Below are 13,929 nucleotides of genomic sequence, written 5' to 3'. Positions count from 1 at the left end.
ATCATCTCGGCACAAAATAGTCTATTGGAAAATGCCAGCCAATACATAGATTACTTTCTACAGGAACTTGTGCATTCTTTACCATCATATATTAGAGATACTAGTGACTTTCTGGAAAAAATCAACAACTTCACATGGAAAGAAGGTTACCAGCTCATGTCTCTGGACGTTGTGTCACTTTATACTAGTATAAGGCATAGAGATGGCATAAGGGCTTTGGAATTTTTCCTTAGTAAAGGCAAGCCAAGACTCTCTGCTCATTGTATGATGTTAAGTGACCTAACCAAATGTTGCCTAAACAATAATGTCTTTCTTTTTGATAAAACTGTTTTTCAACAAGTGCGTAGTGTTGCGATGGGGGCCAGCTTCTCCCCCAGCTATGCCTGTTTACACATGCGCTGGTGGGAGAAGCTGGTCCTCAACGTAACACACAAGACAGTGATGGATAAAAATGTGAAAGTATTTCTTAGATACATTGATGACATTTTTGTTGTTTGGGATGGGTCAATAAGGGAAGCCCATGATTTTGTACAGAGCATCAATAATAATGAAATCAATCTGAGTTTTACGGCAACAGTGGACAGCCAAACTATCAATTTTTTAGATGTGGAGGTCTTTGTAAAAAATAACAAGCTGGAAACAAAACTTTTTAGAAAGGTAACAGCAGGAAACTCAGTGCTCCACTCTACGAGTTTCCACCCAAGACACTTGGTTAACAGTATCCCCTATGGGGAAATGTTAAGAATTAAACACATTTGCAGTAACCCAATTGATGTACAAAAAGCACAATTGGAAAGCAAAAATAGATTCCTAGCTAGGGGGTACAACAGAAAAACCGTTGATGCAGCAATAGCTAAAACTATGAGATTAGAGAGGGAGACTCTCTTAAAAACTGAGTCAAACAAATCAGAAAAAGATAAGAAAGCACAACAATTGTGCTTAATTACTACATATAACTTGCAACACAAACCGATCAGAAATATAGTTCAACGCAATTGGCCGATAGTGCTAGATGACCGGGTGATAGGAGGGCTTTTACCTAAAACATTGGGTGTAATGTACAAGAAGGCTGCTTCCATGAGCAGCAGCTTAGTCACAATTAGCCCAGAAGTGGTGGAAACCCAGAATTGGATCACACAAAGACAAGGGTTTGTCAAATGTAAAAATTGCAAGGCATGCCAATATGATATAAATATGAAAGCCTACAAGACACCCTTCAGTGACAGGGAGATAAAAATATGTAGATCTTTGCATTGAAAAACAGACTATGCTATCTACATTCTTGAATTTACATGCAATCTTAAATACGTGGGTAGCACTAAACTCCCTGCCAATAAGCGAATACTGCAACATCTTAGAGCAATAACCAACAAAGACCCTACTTATCCAGTCACCAGACATTTCCAAGAAAAACACAATAGTGATTTGAAATTCTTATCCTACTACCTCATAAACAGAAGAGGAGGCCAGATATATAATTGATCTCGACAGCAAGATGCCGGGAGGTCTTAACACTACGGAAGACCTATAAACCTGTATTTAAAGTTGTTTTTCTCTTCCGCCCTCTCTAGGCACATTGAGCTGCACACGAATAACAACAAAAGGAATTAACAAGGTGTCTATGACCGTTCCCACTAACTGATATGAATTATAAGAGATGCCAAACATTGTATAAACCAAAGGTGATGAGACAACATAGTTACCTTAGACTGCCGCCTGACCTTAACCAATAAAATCTTGTTTTTTTAAATTTTCCAATTTACCACTTGTCCACATAGGGGTGGAAATAGCTTTTCACAATTTTTGCACAATTTTAGGTCACTCAATAGGTCCAATCCGATGGAAGGGGTAAAATATTTAGAGCACCATATTTACACTTTGTTAAGGGAGAAAAAAAACAGCACCCACATAAGTTAAAGACTATCATTAAAGGCAGGTGTAATATTATATCGAGACAAACATACAGCTTCAATAATCATGATGTTGCATTTAGGCAATTATTATAAAAAATCAAAAAATAAATCATATTTTTATCATATATTGATTTTTAAATGTAAATCTTTTATATGATATGTTAGCAGGTCTTATAATTAAATTGGTCTTTTATAAGTTTAAGCACTTATTTATTGACTTAAATTATGTATTTATTGTATTTATACAATTATTAGGCTTTGTTCATGTATATTTATAGTTCTCTATTTATTTACATAGAACAAGACATCAATATGAAAAGATTCAATAGAAAAACACGATTTGTTTTTATTGACAACAAGTATGTTTTCACTGTCTATGAATTCTTTGTGGAGCCCGCTGTTTTTCGCACAATGCACTGTCACTTTAAGTTGCATAAAATGGTGGGTGAAGCCAGAGAGCGCTGTCATGTGATCAAGGTCCAGGAAGGACCGTAATGCGTCATGGCCGACTAATGGAATAAACAAAAAACTTCTGCACCGAAACGTGGTCCGTGCCTGCTTTTGCATTCCGGAATGGTGATTCGAATGAGCAGTCTTAAATAATATATATATATATATATATATATATATATATACACACACATATACACCTACATATAGACACATAAATATACATACAAATATATATTCACTGAAAAAAACATTGGTTTCAGACATGTTACAGTTAGGAATTATCATTTAAAAAACCTTAGAAATTCATTGAAAAAAACTCAGGTTTCAGTGGTGTTTTAATTAGCTGGACATTTCACTCATACAAAACCATTGAAATTCCTCCATTATAGTTAGTTGTACTAACTGTAACTCTCGCGCCCGCAATCCACTGGTGATGATGTCACATATTACATCATTCATGACATGGTCAGTGACATCACTGATGACATCACTGATGCTGATTAGTGCCTTCGATAAACAGTGAGAACAGCAGGGTTCACAACATGAATTCAGCTTTGGATCTACACTACGGACAGCATTGAATTTAGCCTTGATTTATTTAAGGCAGAGACAATTGTACTCTATGTCCTCAGATTTTGTTAAACGATGCGACAAAAAACATTCCTCAATGTCTGTGCTGACTACTGCCTTCAATCTACTTTGTGAGGGCTCACGATTCAGGTGGAATGGCGATTGCACATGACGCATTCCAGTAGGCAAGAGACATTGTACCAGTTCGACCCGCCCGAACCACGAATCATCGCAGGGTGCGCACACCCTGAGTTCTTCAGGCACCACAAGTCATCCCCCGTGGCCTTATTGAGGCAGAATTCACTAGGCAAAAACATTGCTCCCAGTGCGGCCCCCCTGGACCACGGATAATCGCAGGCTACGTACAAGCTCAACGCCAAAGATACTACTAACTCAGTGCACCATAAATCATCGCAAAGAAGAGGGAAAAATCTTATGTCGCAATCAGGCATACTATCACTTTTAAATAGAATTCATGCAGAATTCAATCGACAAAAGACATTTCTCCAATTACTGTGCCTCCCCATCCCCCGACCACGCATCATCGCGGGGTACGTACATGCTAAGCGTCAAAGATACTACTAACTCAATGCACCAAAAATCATCGCCACGTGGCCTTACTAAGGCAGAATTCACAAGGCAAAAAACATTACTATCAATACAGCCTGCCCGTACCACGCAGCATCACAGCCTCCACAGAACCTTATTGTTTCAGGTGTCACTAACTCAGTGCACCACTTATCATCGCTGGCTGCACACACGCTAAATTACCAAAACTGTGCAGCTCCAGTCAACCCCACGTGGCCGTGGGCTCTGGCTAACCACGGCCTCCTGCCTACACTGCGGTCATCAGAGCTCACAATTAAATAGGCTGTTGATTCATTATTTGCAGAGTGCAATACCAAACTAAGTATAACACCTATCAAACCTATACAATATCCTTTAGTATGCTTCCTTCAAAAACTTCTTTTATATCAGTTATAGATTTAGTTGAATAATAAAATTCACCCTGCAAGTGTAAAGGCACACTTAAAGACAGTCTACACCGCGGACAGCATAGGTAACAATTTGAACCTCACTTTTTCTTCATTGGAAACCTGAATTTCTTTTTTGGAGACAAAAATGGCTACACTACTGGAAGAATCATCTGATTCTAATCATTTTGTTGCTGAAGAATTGATAACCATCAATGGTACTTTTTTTTCCTCCTCAAAGTACATGCAGTCCAGTATGCAACAGTCAATGCTTTGAGTGCAGCCCGTTCAGACCACGCATCATCGCAGGGTGAGCACATGCTAAACACCAGACGTACCACTAACTCAGTACACCATAAATAATTGCCACAAGGCTTTATTAAGGCAAAATTCAGTAGTCAAAAACATTACACCCAGTGCGGCCTGCCCGGACCACGCTTCATCACAGGTTACGTACACGCTCAGTTCCAAAGGTACTACTAACTCATTGCACCATAATTCATCGCCACATGGCCGTATTCAGGCAGAATTCAACTGACTCTTCATTCATTATTTATAGAGTGCAGTACCGAACAAAGTATAACGTCCCTCAAACCTACACAATATCCCTTTAGTAGCCTTCTTTCAAAAACTTATTTTGTTTCAGTTCTAGGTTTAGTTGAAAAAAAAAATCACGCTGCAAGTGCAAAGGCACACTCAATGGTAGTCTACACTGTGGACAGCAAAGGTCACAACTTGAACTATAATGTGCCTGAAACATACATATTTCGCCAATGTATTCCATACATGTTTCATCTTTTATTTCAATCGTGATTACAGATGATGCAGTCCAGTAGACAACACGCTGAGCACCATACGTACCACTAACTTTAGTGCATCATAAATAATCGCCACGTGGCCTTATTAAGGCAAAATTTAGTAGCCAAAATACATTCTTACCTGTGCGGTCTGCCTGAACCACGCATCATTGCAGGTTCCACACAAACTGACCCTACCTTTATTGCACCACAACTCATGAACCCTTTACGATAGAATCTTCTGTGTATTATTTCACATATAGTGTGCCTACCTTTGTACAGCAGAAGTCATAAACCGTTTATGATTGAATATCTGTATATGATATCATGATTACTATTCTACTTGTTAGCAACAGCAACGTAATAAAATGGAGTCGAGCACACGTGCCCGTACCCACTTCAGCTATCTATCTGTGTCTGAGTATTTATTATATTTGTAAAATGCTGCTCCCGCGCCCTACCATATTATATTGTACTGTAAACAGCATATGCAACCATCTTACCTCTGCCAGTAACAAAAACTTTGATTATACAACTTTCTCTCGCTCATTGTACAAATACGAACATACTAACGGGATCATTATAATACTGCAAAGAAAGTGTATAGTACATTTTCTAAATGTGTGCTATTTCTCGTTTTTTTTAACATATTTATATAGCCCGAAGTCGACCCAAAACTATAACAGCAATTTACATGAGCACTGTATTTACAGTACATTTTCAGGCATGCGTAGATTACATCATTTCTCTACAATAACAGTATGTGGACGCGCCTCGAACACTCATTTCCAGCACCAAGTAAGACAGTATACCTGAATGACCACATACGTATATATATCAACTGCCCTTCATGTGCCAAAAACTGCATCCTAAAGCTTTCACAGCCCTGTATTACTACAACTACAACACTCCCCTGAATGTACAACAAACATTCATATTCGCAGTCATGCGTCATGTACACCATCTTTTATGTGTGCAACTATGGATTAATACAGGGTCAGTGATACCCCGTACCTTCCATGTTGCCATGTTGTGGGACTTTACAGACATAATGACACATTTACGTTTAAGACCAGGGTGACGGCAGCACTACAACATGGACACCCAAATCAGTTGATTTCTCATATAGCTCACGACGGAACCATGCCCATAGCTCCGGAGTCATCGTTCACAGCCTCGCGCAGCACTGGCATACGTCAGTCCAGCCCACTCCGCTTACGCTACGAGGAAAACACAATGACGCTACATGGCCCAGATTTCCATTGTAGTGATTTCTTACTTCCAGGTCTAGTTGTCAGAATGGCACACACACACTCCCTCATGGCTGGCATACACCCACATCACACCCATTCAGCACATGCGTCACTACACACATGACCCTAACAATAAAAAAGACGGTGCGCACGTGCTGTACGCCATTTTAGAGTTGCTCCCATCACAAGCGCTGTGATGGCCCGTCCTAGTGGTTTGAACACCTCATGTAGGCCTGAGCTACAGAACAGGGGGGCCCACTACCACGTGTGTGGGCTTTTTGGTCACTGAGTTAGTGGTATTGCAAGGACTGAGCGGGTGAGGAACCTGCGATGAAGATAGGTGCACGAGTATGTCCTTTGCCATAGTGATATCAAGACTCAGCACCAAATCTGAGACTTCATGGTGGCAGAGCGGTACTGCATGATGTAAAATGTACCCTGTCTGCGAAAAGGTGAGCAGTGTGGCCTTGGTTCGCAGCGGACGGAGTAGATGGGGTGCAGCAGACTGGACACAAAAAGACGACGCAGCAATATACCGTATCTTATTGCATTTGTAATTTTTTTTCCTATTGCAGGAAAGTTTTTATAGTCAGTCAAAAGTCTGTTGCTCGTGATGATTAAAACCACGTGTATCACTGCGCACCACTTGTTTTCACAACCGGATGGAAAACATTACTACTCTACTAATTCTTCATAAATCGAAGCCCATTATCCAAGTTGGAACTGTACAAATAGTTGTATTTTAATATGGGAGGGAAGGTGTGTGAAAGGGCGATGTTATTCTACTCCACATTAAGATAGTGACAATTACCAATCATAACATCTTTCTTTTACTATCTTTTAGATATAAAGCTTCAGGGTGCACTATGTACAGGCACGTGGTGGAAGACACACCGGTGACAGAAAGGTGAGCTACGAATATTCTTTTTAGTCACTCTCTCACTTCCTCTCTCCTTTGATAAACAAATGATGCACAATCTTATCTTCCTTTTTATCTAACAGGTTGTGTTTCACAAATTGGCGTCCCCCTTCTCATCACCTCCAAAGCTCAACGTTTGAGGATTCTGTGATGATGCGTGGCCATCATAACAACGCCTGAGAAGGTTGCTTCGACACGTGGTGGACCCTATTTGAATCACGCCAATGGCACAAGGAGAGCAAAGAAGCTTATTTCCGAAGCATCGAGAAGTCACCTGTGTGCGGAGAGAGTGGGTAGTGTGCAGCAGCTTGACTGCGTAGAAATGTATAATTACCTCCGGGCAGTGAGAATGGATAGGTTGGAACAGTCTGGATGAGCAAGAAAAGGCACTCATCTCTGGGCTCTGGGAGTCAATGGGGTGCAACAGGCTGGGTACGCAGTAATAAGTGGAAGTGCATGGGGTATAGTACTCTGAGAGAAAAAGAGTGCACAGACACCATCTAGCGGTGGAAATTTATGTAATACAGTATCCTGAGTGTCCAAAGGTATAAAGTAGAAATATACTTGTGCAGTTGTATGTACTCTGCTATTACTAACTCTATACTATCTTTCAGATCACTAAACTTGAGGGTGCACTATGAACCGGCACATGCTTGAACACACAACGTAGGCAAAAAGGTGAGCTGTGAAGATTTTCTCCAGTATTAACACTACCTCTTCTGCTCCATCTATTACTTTCTCTCTGTCACACTTTCAATGTCATTTTTTCTCTCTTTCTCTCTCTCCCTATCTCTCATATTGTTTCTCTTTCTCTTTTCAAGTTATGGACGCTGCTGTCCACTCTGCATATAAATAAATCAAGGCTGAATTTAATACAGTCTGCAGTGTAGCAACAAAGCAGACTCAAGTTGTGAGCTCTGTTGAACACAGTGTTTACAAAGGATAAGCAGAGCGGCCTAGATACACAATGCCTCCAATTAAATGAGTTGCAAATAAACAATATTGTCCTGCATAAACTCTCACCTAACTCTGTTTTAGCTCTGAATCATTTTAAAGACCTGCTGGACCATACTGTAGATCTGACGCAGTAGGCACTTCCCTACAGACACCTCTTCAACCCGGGCCTATGAGAGGAGTGGGATGTATCAGGCACACTGCACATGTGCAAATAACCAATATTGCCAAGTGTTATGTTAATTTGTGATCTTTGACCTCATTCAGTCACATCGATATAATTTTAAACACTTATTTTCATTTTTGTTTTGCAGGTTACCTACCCTCCTACCATTGGAGTCCATCTCACATTTTGTTTATTATATTGTTATGTGAAAATTACGTTTATATTTATTTATTTATTATATTGTTATGTTAAAGTTACGTTTTTAGTTATTTATTTTTGTTGTAATAAAAGTTAATTTTAAAAAAGTGTATACGTCTTCTTTTTCTGACAACATTTCACTATTATTTAGTATGATAATCATATGCTTAGAGAACATTAAACAATAAAAAGTACAAATGAAGTTTAAAACTAGAAGTATAATACTGAGGCTAACTCTTTACCAGCTCTTTAACAGAGTCTGTAGCTGTGATTAACGGTTCCTATGGAAAATGTTAAAAACTCCAGCACAGTTACTGTTGGGATTAGCAACATTGTGTGGTGAATTTGTGACCTGAGTGCTCACTTAATTGTTCCATGAAATGTTACTATGGTAACAGGCAGTACGCAGTTTGGGGGTAGGGTTGAAAGGTACTGGCTGTACAAAAAACGTTATATTTACCCAGGATCCTCTACATGACAGAAGAGAAAGCAAACTGAGACAACAGAACACTGTGGAGCAGATTTAAAACCCCTTGCACACTTTCGCGTCACTTTTCCCATGTTAAAGGTGACGCAATAGTGGCGCTAGGGACTTGTATATCTGCCCCTATGTACATTACGACCCGTGAAAAAGCACCGGACGCTGCGAAATGCGTCGGGTGATTCTGCCATAATAAAACTTCACTAAGGAGCAAATATGGACCTCAGTGTGTTGTTTACTGATTAACAAACAACTGTTGGTGGATATATATATATATATATATATATATATATATATATATATATATATATATATATATATATATATATATATATATATATATATATATATACATATATATATATATATATATGATATATGTGTGTATACTTCCCTTTCATAGTCTCTTCTAACGCAGATCGTTAACTTGATTTCACGGATATACTGTATAGCTGGTGGTAGGATACTGTACATAGGGTTATTTAACTGTCTTAACACCATAGGCCCTATGTTTGATGAGCAATGTGGACGCAGCAGTCAAACTTTATAGCCTAGGATTAGGCTATGTAACAAGAGAAAAAAATTAAGAGTTAAGAAAACTAATTTATTGTATGTTTATCACTATGCACTATGCACTATCACTTTGGTTGCAATATATTCAATGTTCCCCTGTAGGCTGGTAAATTGATGATATTACCGTCTTTACAATAACATTGGAGGCTGCGATAATGTATTTAGACAGATATTATCTCCTCCATGGTATAGTCACAGTAGTGTATACCAACCATTACAAAATGTGCAATAGTTGTATATGGATATCAGTGTTTTCCTTATCAGAAGTCTAAATTTATTTTAACTTTTGTACGGTCTTATCCTGGTTTTATATCGGTGAATTGTTACCTTATATATAATCATAGACAACATTATATAGTGCGTATTTTTTAAATGGATATTTTATTTTGTAAATATGCCTATTATGTGTTCTTAAACCCCATATTTGGATACAACTGTTTACACTTTATTGCTTTTGCACATGTACAGTGGCTGAACGAGGATTATCCCGTAATTTGAGTAGCCTTCCAGTATGTCTTTCATGTTTATGAACTTACTGCAGGAGCATGTGATTTATGCAACCAATCACGGTTTAATTAACTTTGCATTTGCACTTTAAATTTTGCCCTCCCTCCCCTTTGCGTCATGTGACCAAGGCCTCTGTGAAGGCCGAAACGTTATGCTGAGGTGGGCCTTCCACGCTATTGAATAAAACTACTGCTCACCTGCACCCTGGGTCTTCCTCTCTTCTTCTGCGCCGCTGGTATCCTGTATAAGGGCTCCTGGTGAGAGAATGCTGAGATTGTGTTTATCTCTACAACCGGTTACGAGCTTCTCCGGTTCTGGTTGACCCCTTCCTTCTCAAGTGGCGGAGCAGCAGGGAGCCAAGACCTCTGTTGACCCGGAAGTCGATTAGTGCCTCCCGTTGGGGAGTAACTGCTCCAGCACCCGGACGCTGTATACCTGAGCCTGGCGAGGAGCCCTGGGACAGCTATCTCTACGTGCACCTGAAGCCCGGTTTCTTGAAGCCATCACGCTCAAAGATTGATCCGGTGAGGAAGTGAGTGCCCAGTTTGTTAGCGGAAAGCAATTGTCAAAGCCGCTATCGTAACTGTGAGTGCGCATTGAGCGCCAAGAACACCTGGGAAGTGCCATGTCAGCAGACGCTATACGTGGGAGGGAGTTGGCAGCCCTCAACGCGTTTGACGATTCCCCGGACGGGGATGTAGCTGTGTCCACATTGCATGAAGTGGCAGAGAATGAAAGCGCTAGTGCGCGTGAGAAGTTCAAAAAGCTTGAAAAACTTATGAGGCGTGAACAGGAGAAATGGTGGGAGCACCGCTCCCTGAGCAGCTATCTGGAGGTCAACAGAATACCTAGGGGGCTGCGAGTAATGTTAGCCCCCAGCTATGAAGATCCTGACCCAGACATGCTCAGGGAGTGGGCGGAGTGTAGTCTTGACTCCTCCCGTCGGCATGTGCAAATATTGGTACGATATGCGGACAGTGACCGTGTGAAGACTCAAGCAAAGATTGAGGAATTGAATGCTGAGATTGAAGCTATGTGCACTGAGGAAATTGCGTTGTGCACCAAGCTAAGGAGTGAAATGATGGCAAGGCTACAGAAAGAGGAGGAGATGATTAGAAAAAGGAAAACATATAAGTTTCAACGCGATAAGGCTGATTATGCTGAGGGGCGAATTTTTACATTTGCGGAAAAATATGATGCTATAAAAGCCAGTACAGCGTTCAATTCTGTCCCCCCATCGCAACCGTCTATCTCTAAAGCCATGCCTGGTTTGGTCCGACAGGAAGACTCGTCTGAATCCAATCTCAGCTCCAGTGTGGAAAGTGACATGGACTCCAACACTTCGCTGGTGGAACCCCGGCTGGGGTTTACCCGGTTCTCGCTGGCCCAAGAGGTGGAGTGTCTACGAAAGGACAGACGCGAGACTCTTCGCCCCAGGATACCAGCGCAACAAAAATCAAAAGCCGCAATGCCAAGCGCTACCAGCGCCGAAAAGCCAACTCAAGGAACAAGTCAACGAAAAAAGAAGAATTTCAACAGGCGGTGGAACAAGAAGTGAGCAACTCATCGGCAATATCAGGTACTGCTCTTTCTGTTTTGAATCTTACCAACATCAAATTTACATCATCTGAACTGCGTATTCTATCGATGGGACTGTCTTATTGTCCTCCTAGCGACTTCAATTATGCTAATATTAGGTTAGATTTATTCAAATTTGTCCGTAAATTGAAGCTACAAAAACATTTTGCTGGGAGTAAGACATTGGCAATTGGGGTGCGAGCAGAAACAGACAACTAAGGGCTCTTGGTGCGCGATGCCCCGTTGCTACATGACTTGGAATCCCTCAGATGCGAACAATCGATTTCACAGAGCACACCTGAACAGCCGAATACCAATCTAGGGCGACTCACCAACTTCAAGCCACGTTCCACCTATACGCCGGTTATGCTATATGACAATATAGAAATATTCCATGAGGCAGCCACCAAAGAAATCAAGGTGCTATACACCAAAATGCTTAAAACTAAGCAACACAAATGCCAGCAGAACGACAAATACACTAAACTGGTTAAAAAGATTCAACAAGATGAAGATATCATTGTCAGGCAGTCAGATAAAGGGGGTAACATTGTGTTATGGCCAAGACAACTCTATCTGGAAGAAGCCCTCTCTCAATTGAATAATTTTGACTGCTATAGACATTGCGATGTGGGGGTGGTAAGAAAAGCCCAGGCAGACTTCTACTCCTTGCTAATGGGGTGGCGGTCCTATGGTCTTATTAGCATGGATGAACTGAAGTTCTTAAAAAATGACCACCCCATCACGCCTGTTCTGTATCTGATCCCAAATATTCATAAGGATCCAGCGAAACCCCCTGGTAGACCTATCATTGCTGCTTGCGGGGGTTTACTGGAGAATACAACAATTTATGTGGACTCATTTCTACAAGAGCACGTGCAAAATTTACCATCTTTTGTCCAAGACTCCAGTGATTTCCTCCGCAAAATTAAGGATATCCAGTGGGATCCAAACTGGTGGCTAATAACTTTAGATGTAACATCATTGTACACCAGCATTGTGCACCGGGATGGAATTAGAGCTATTGAATTTTATTTGGGACAGAGACCTATAATTATGTCGGAACACAACAGTATGATCTTGTCTATGATAACTTTCTGTTTGAACCATAATTTTTTTATGTTCAACAACCAGTATTATCAGCAGGTCAGGGGGGTAGCCATGGGGGCCTGTTTTTCTCCCAGTTATGCCTGTTTGCATATGGGCTACTGGGAGAGACAGGTCCTCTATGGTGAGTACGCTGACATTGCTGCAAGCTCTATTGTTCAGAGGTATCGTTACATTGACAATGTGTTTTTAATTTGGTGTGGCACACAAACACAAGCTGAACAGTTTATTGATACTCTCAACTGTAATCACTATAACTTGGCGTTTGGATCAGATATCAGCCAATCTCAGGTACACTTCCTAGACATCACCATAGAGATCAATAAGGGTAAACTGCAGACCAAGCTATATAGGAAGCCAACGGCAGGGACCACTGTGCTCCATGCCAGCAGCCATCACCCCGCCCACTTGATTCGGAGTATCCTCTACGGGGAGATGCTCCGAATCAGAAGTCTGTGCAGTACTGACGCACAATGTAGCCAGGCCCAGGAAGCTAGTAAAATTAGATTTTTGGCTAGGGGCTACAAGACGGGGGAGATCGACAAGGCTATGCGTAAGGCAAATGCACTGCCCCGTGATCTGGCCCTTGAGCGCAAGCAGAAATCCAAACCTACAGAGGCACGTGATAAACAATCCGTGAGACTGATCTGGGCTTACAATAAGCAACATGGTGCACTCAGAAAAATTGTTGCCAAACATTGGGATTTAATCAGATGTGACCCTATTATAGGAGGAAAAATGCCGGGCAAGCCATCAATCACCTTCAGGAAAGCATATTCCATGCAGGATGCCCTAGTTAAGTCTAGTCCGGAGGTGGTTACACGAAAAAATTGGATGGATAAAAGGAGGGGCTTTAGAAAATGCTCCAGCTGTAAGGCCTGCCTCCATGGGATCAATAAATCAGAATACACTATTCCCTTTTCAGCTACCCCGTGCAAGATTAATAAACAACTAACTTGCAAGAGCGAATACGTGGTGTATGTGCTGGAGTGTCCCTGTGGCCTGCGATATGTTGGTAGTACCAAGTTGCAGGTTCACAAGAGGATACTCCAGCACATACGAGCCATTAACACCAATGACTCTGCGTATCCGGTAGCCCAGCACTTTAAAGAATGGCATAATAACGACAGTGCACTATTAAAATATTATGCCATAGATTCTGTGGGCCCCCTGAGAAGAGGAGGGGACAGAAAGGGAATTTTGAGAATGTTAGAGACCAGGTACATCTTAGAGATGGATAGCAAGACACCAGGTGGTCTCAACTCAACGGAGGATTTTTATACTTGCCTTTGAACCCTACTTCCCTTTCATAGTCTCTTCTAACGCAGATCGTTAACTTGATTTCACGGATATACTGTATAGCTGGTGGTAGGATACTGTACATAGGGTTATTTAACTGTCTTACCACCATAGGCCCTATGTTTGATGATTAATGTGGACGCAGCAGTCAAACTTTATAGCCTAGGATTAGGCTATGTAACAAGAG

Source organism: Lissotriton helveticus, chromosome 1_1 (assembly GCF_964261635.1).
Source record: "Lissotriton helveticus chromosome 1_1, aLisHel1.1, whole genome shotgun sequence".
NCBI lineage: Eukaryota > Metazoa > Chordata > Amphibia > Caudata > Salamandridae > Lissotriton > Lissotriton helveticus.
Note: the sequence above shows the minus strand (reverse complement) of the source record.